The sequence below is a fragment of the Lutra lutra genome, chromosome 9 (genome assembly GCF_902655055.1).
Source record: "Lutra lutra chromosome 9, mLutLut1.2, whole genome shotgun sequence".
NCBI lineage: Eukaryota > Metazoa > Chordata > Mammalia > Carnivora > Mustelidae > Lutra > Lutra lutra.
The window spans coordinates 79,842,904-79,849,532 of NC_062286.1; the positions used below are offsets into that span (position 1 = coordinate 79,842,904).

The 6,629-nt window shown below is 46.4% G+C and overlaps 1 pseudogene; it reads left to right on the forward strand.

Moving 5' to 3' along the window:
- Positions 1 to 6,357: 6,357 nt before the first annotated feature.
- On the forward strand, positions 6,358 to 6,629 carry LOC125109247 (small ubiquitin-related modifier 2-like; annotated as a pseudogene).

Genomic DNA, 6,629 nt, shown 5'->3' on the forward strand with positions numbered 1-6,629 from the left:
AAGAGATAAGACACTGACAGGGAGAGACAGGTGGGAAGGAGATGGAAAGAGAAGTGAGTCCTTGTTGACATGATTCCAGCCCCAGGATCTACCGGAAATAAGAGACATCCCTAAAGCTTTTCAGTTGCTGTTAACGTCGATTTGAATTGGGTATCTGGAGCCAAGTGTTCTGGGTCACACCAGGGCTTTCCCATTTGGCGAAAGAAAAAAGGATTAAATGAGTTGGAACCTGGGACGGGCAAGCGTTCATGGAGGAAGTATCATGGCGTCTGCTCCCAGCCTGTCTGTGGAGAAAGATGTGGAGATGGACCTAAACCAGGGAGTTGGGGAGACACGGCAAGAGGTGGAGTTCTCACATGTACAACTTCAGCAGGAAAGGGAGTCATCTCTCCACTTCTTGAGGGAAAACAGCCCTGCTCTAGCACCACAAGGGGTTGGGGCATCTCGTCCTGAGTTGCTCTTGGCACTGTGGATATTTTGAGCCAGATGGGGAGTGGGGGATAGGGGGTTGTCCTGGGTGATGTAAGGTATTTAACAGCATCACTGGCCTCTACCTGCTAGATGCCAGTAATAGGCTCCCTGTTTTAGTTGTGACAATAATAAATGTCTCCAGACATGGCCAAATATCCGCTGGGGGTCAAAACTGCCCCCAGTTGAGAACCACTGCTCTAGTGTTAACCCGGTCCCATCATGTCCAGTGTGATTAACGTCTACAGACTGAAGGCATGACAGGAAGCCAGAGAATGAGAGAGGTGTGAGAGATGATGGTGGGCTGGAGGAACCTGGTTCTTGGAGAAGGTGGCATCTGAACCAGGCCACAAAGGATGGGTAGGATTTGGCTAATCTAGCACGAAGGACAACGCTCCAGGGAGAGGAAACTGTGTTCAAAGGCAAGGGGGCGCCTCACGTCCTCATGCAGGTATGTGTGCCCAAGTGCCCAGCTGAGAAGCAAGTGGGAGCTAAAATAAAAGCCCAACTTCCTGTCGCCAAGCCACGCCCCCAGGCACTGGGCTGTGTCAATCCAGAGGAAGGGGAACCTTTTCCTTAGTACAAAGGTATCTCGTGCGTCCCCCACCTCATGGGCTCATGGTACCATATCTGTCCAGAGGGGGCCTTCCTCTACTGACACACAGGTGCCACAGAGGTCAGCCAAGGCCCCACAAACGAGCACACCCTGGGACGGGAAGGAGAGGCAAGCCAGCCAAGTAGCTACACTCTGTCAGCAGCTCTAGCTTTCTCCGGCCCTGGTTGGCCCCATGGTGTTCCTCTCCACTCTGACTGGTCTGTGGGGGAATCCCCACCCCCACCCGCCGCTGGTCTGCAGAGGCCCTGCACAGAAGAATGAGAAGTAAGTTCTTTCAAGGGCTCAAAGTAGGCTGAACCAAAAGGAGAAGGCAAGCTCTGAGAGAAGAGCCTGGACCTGGAGATGGACTGCAGCCAATGTGCATGGGTTCAGATCACTGCTGCTGCTATCCCTCCACAGAAAGACCATGCGGACAGGCTGCCACCCCTCAGGGAGGACCCTCCACCAGAGCCCTGCCCCTTCTTGTGAAGAGACTTTCAGAACCTCTCGGTTCTCCCTCGCCCCATTGTTTCCCTTCCTTGGCCCATCATCCATTCAGCCATGGGCTAGTACAAACCAGGGTGCAGGAGATCTTGGGGATACTCGAGGATCATCACAGGGCATGATTTGGGTGCAGGTCACTTTAAGAGCCTCACAGGACAAGCCCTCAATTTCCACCTGGGCTCTCCCCTGTAAGTGTCCTGCCTGAGCTCACGGAGGTCTGAGGTCACAGTCCAGGGATGCCGCTGGTTCCCCTCCTACTTTCCATTTCACAATCTACCACCTCTCTAGGGAAAGGCACACCCCTCACCCATCCCAAATCTTACCATGGAGCACTGACTTGAGGGGGAAAAATGTATGGTGCAACAAAACTACAATCTAAATCCTTGTATCCGTGTAGAGGAAAGGAATGACTACTGACTGGGCAAATTCATGAGCTTTCAATTCTCTGCTTTAATTCAAGGGAAGGGTCTCTTCTATTGTCAGCAGATAGATTTTTAATGACCCACCCATAGGATCCTAGGCACGTAACTCAAAAGGAATTTATAAAATTGACTGACAAACTCCTTATATTCCTTTGTACTTATGTGAAAAGGCTTCTGAGCTCAGCTCTTGCATCTATAAACACACACACACACACACACACACACACACATGAACAAATTAATGCTGGCCTGACCTCATCTAGCGGTAACATTCATCCATTGATATAGGAACTAACTGGGGCGGGAAAATATCTTCATCTCATTAAGAAATGTATTTCCAATTAAGCTTTATTTTTGGCTTCCTTAGTATCTATTAAAATTCCTAATAGCATTTGTTTTGGTTAATTGTATACTAGTTGTCACGGTACAAATCCAGACAAAATAATCTCTAACAGAATCTGTGGTCACAGGAAATTTTTAAAAAGTAATTCATTTTATATACATAGCTTTTGGAGGGAAGTATGATAAGGTGATATATAAAACTCATTCAGTCATAAAAATAAATGAGGATAAATTTCTGTAGGAGAAGTAGAATGAAAATATAAACTGGAGGGGAAAAAGAAAGATGACATTGTTCCTACTGTTATAAACTTCACGTTTAAAAAAAAAAAGATGGCAATGGGTATCAATTGCTATAGTACTTCATTTGGAAATATTTTTCAGAGTTCTGAAATAGTTTTATTTTTCAATGTCAATATTTACACACACTAGAGAGCACACCCTATGTCACTATACTATGAAAAAAAAATGGAATGTTTGCTCCTACAAATGTGCAAGAGGGGTACCTAGGTTTCCACCATTGTTTTAGGAGTCTGCAAGAAAAATTTTAGACATCCCCCCACACACACCCACACACAAGGGCCCCCAAGTCTGGCTCTTGCGTACAAGGAACCTACCTAGAATAAATGCGAAACCAACCAAACTTTGAATATGTTCCTACATCTTGGGAGACTTGAGGGCATTCTCCACGTTGCGCGGCTCTCCCCTGCCCTGGGTTGGTGGGAAATGGGCCAAGGAGATCTCCCTTCATCCAATCAATACTCTCCACTCCAGATACCCTGTCAGGTCCGGGTGAGCCCTGGTTTGCCCCAGCTGCCTCAGCCGCTGGGTTCCTCCCCGAGCCCCGGGCGCCGGCGCCACCCCGGCCCTCACGCCCACTCTGGCTGTGCAGCCTTTGCGCCCGTGCACACACACAACCCTCTCCCCGCACCCCGACCCCCGCCCCCGCGGTTTTCTACAGGTCGGTCCTCACTCCCAGCGCTGGCCATGAGTTCTCTCAATTGGGTCTCCAGTAAGATGAGGATAGTAAGTAAGCCAGATGAGAGGTGTACAGCGCCTGGCGCCGAGCCTGGCCTGCAGCCAGAACCCGGCACCCTATAGCATTCCGCAAATGCTAGCTAAACCTGCGATGAAGTTTGGGCTTCCTAGTGTCCCCATTCTCGGCGCCCAGGGAACCAAGGAGCATTCCCAAATTCCCAGGGCTCCTTTAAGTAACCTGTCACACAGAGGCGATAACGACGCCCTCCGCCTCCTGCCACCGCTGGTCGCTCATGGCGGGGGCGGGGAACCGGGAGCCGGGAGCTATGAGGTCATGCTCAGGTCACGTGACCGCCACCACATCTGTCACTTTGGTACACTCACTAAGACAGTCCGGGAGTGTGACTTTCAAACCAGTTTTCTCTCCCTCCTCCCTCTCGAGCACGCCGGCCCCTTTCACACCAAGGGACCGTGTCAAAAGTCTAAGACCCTGAAGGGTATGGCTTCAAATGCTACCATTTAAGGGCTGGGGAAGAAAGGAAGGAAGGAGTGGGAAAAAAGAATCCGAGATTGAAAACCATGCTTAAGCCCCGTTCTTTAAAATTTTTTCTGCCAAAGCAATTGTGGCATAGCTATTAAAGAGTCGTTTAAAAATTGTCATACTCTTGGGGCGCCTGGGTGGCTCAGTGGCTTAGAGCCTCTGCCTTTGGCTCAGGTCATGATCCCAGGGTCCTGGGATCCAGACCCGCATCAGGCTCTCTGCTCAGTGGGGAGCCTGCTTCCTCCTCTCTCTCTCTGTCTGCCTCTCTGCCTACTTGTGATCTCTGTCTGTCAAATAAATAAAAATGAAATCTTAAAAAAAAAAATTGTCATACTCTTAACCCATTCATTCCAGTTCTAGGATGCCTGCCTATGGAAATAATCCAAACTGGGGCAAAGGTTTAGGTGCGCAAAAACCATCGCCTTGTTATAGAAACTAAACAATATATATGATGAACTTGAATAGATTAGGGTATAAAAGAACAATAATCAGGTGTTTAAAATGGTGATTTTCAAGATTTTGTCATGGCATGGAAAATTCATGGGAAAAAAATAACCATAGGGAATATTTGTTGAGTACTTACTATGTGCCAGATGTTCTGCCAAAAAGTTTATATAGGTTGATTCTTACACCCATAGGAGAGAAATTCTATTTTTATCCTTCTTCTAAAAGCTGTGGCCTTGAGGAGGAACTTGCCTAAGGTTGACTAGCAAATAAAGCATGAAAATTGAGGCATCTAGTTTATCCAAAGGGCTTAACTGAGTAAGCAGCAGAAAAAGATTTAAAACTCAGGGACTCTGAACCCAGCCTCCAGCCTCCAACCTCTTAACTCCCATGCTCTTAACTACCTGCCACAGTGGAAAGGAATCAGGACACAGCTCTGTGCATGTACCAATAGGCCAGTAATGTGTATGCATACCCCCTACCACAATATATGCACAAAAAAATAATGGAAGGACAGACTCTACAGTTTCACAATGGCATCTCTCAGTGGAAAAATTACCTGTGATTTAAATTTGCTTTATACTACTCTGGGTCTTTAAATTTTTCAACAATGTGTGTGTATTAATGTAACAAGTAAATGAAATGCTTTATACAGATTTATACACTTTATACAGATTGATTCCACTGAAAAGCCACGTGCTAACTGCAGCACAGTTTATCAGAATAAAAACTTGAGAATAACTCAAATGTCAATTACTGTCTGAATGGTTAAAATAAATTATAAAACATATTAGGTACAATGATTTATAGGCATTGAAAATGAAATTTATAAAGACTAAGCAGTTCCATATGAGGAGTAAAATGGTAGGCATATCATGCAAAGTTATTTGAATATCACTGTGAAATATGGAAAAAAAGAAGATAACTGTATCAGGATGGTAAAATTATATGTGATTTATAAAAATTTTTAAGCATTATAATGTTTTCCTATTTCTTGTTTAATAAAAATTTTTCACTGAGTTAAGGGTCAGTCATCAGAATTAGCATGGACACGTGGGCATCTCTTTTGCCTTTATGTTTTATTTCAATTCATTGCCAAAACACCCCCTATGAAAATAGGCATTTTCTCTCCCACTTTACTGATTGGAAAATTAAGGCATAGAAAAGGTGAGTTACTTTGCTAATAACCTAGCCAATGAATGGCAACCCTGGTAAAACAACCCAGGCTTTCAATCTCTTACCCCAGGGCTCTGGCCTATAAACAACACAGATTCCCTTATGGAAGGACTGCACAGTGCTGCAGAGAGAACAGAAACCACTATTATTAAGACCCAAACTGAGACCCAATTCCCTTTCCAGGAAAACAAACCCTATCTCCAAATACATGAAACAAACCAAAGGGTTAGGAGTCCAAGGGTGTGTTCAAGTCCAAGGATTCCAGAGCCCAGTGGGCAAAGTTTCCAGAAGGCAGGAGTCAGGAAGGCAGGGTTTGAGTGGTCTAGAAAGAAGGACATGCTGTAAAGAGCAGAGAGACAATCGGGAGATTGGTAAGTATGGTAACAGCACAATGTGCTAAGAAGTGGGGCTAAGCCCAGGGTTCGTGGTCCGGTGGCAGGAAAGCATCCCTGATAAGGAGAAAGGGAGGCAGGAGTTTGGCTAGGCCTCCTTGTGCCAATAGTCCATTTAAGTTCTGGCTACTGAAGATGAAGATGACCTTAACGGTACTTTCTGTAAGGAAAGGGGATGTCATTGGCCCAGAATGCTACAGGGGCTTTTCAGGAAAAAATAAAAAGTCTTGCCTAGAAAGAGACCTGTCCAGCTGTCTGAGCTGACTGATGACTGAGTACTTGCTTCCCTATTTCTGTGGGGTCTGCACAGTTTCTTTGGAACAAATAAGGGGAGGGGCAAATGCTGTCCTGGGGACCTAATGGAAAAGCAGATACATTTTACACAGTAAAATGAGCTCGTTTCCTACTTCTGCCGCTCCTGGTGCTGCCTGTGGGCTCTTCACTGCAAATCCAGTACCCCTTTTGTAAAGCAGCAGCCGAGGAGACTCCACGCTCTCCATGGCCTAGGAAAGGCCCCAGGAAGGCGTTAAGACTGAGAACCACATTAGCTGGAAAGTGGCCAGCAAGAAGGTTCCGAGGCACACTGTAAGATTGAGGCATGGAGCACTAATGAAAGCCTATGGTGAACGACAGGGTTTGTCAATGAGGCCGATCAGATTCTGAATTGACGGGCAGCCAATTAATGAAACAGACCAGCCTGCACGGTTGGACTGGATACGGAGACTGAAGATACATTGGCTGTGTCCCAGCAACAGACGGGAGGTGTTTAG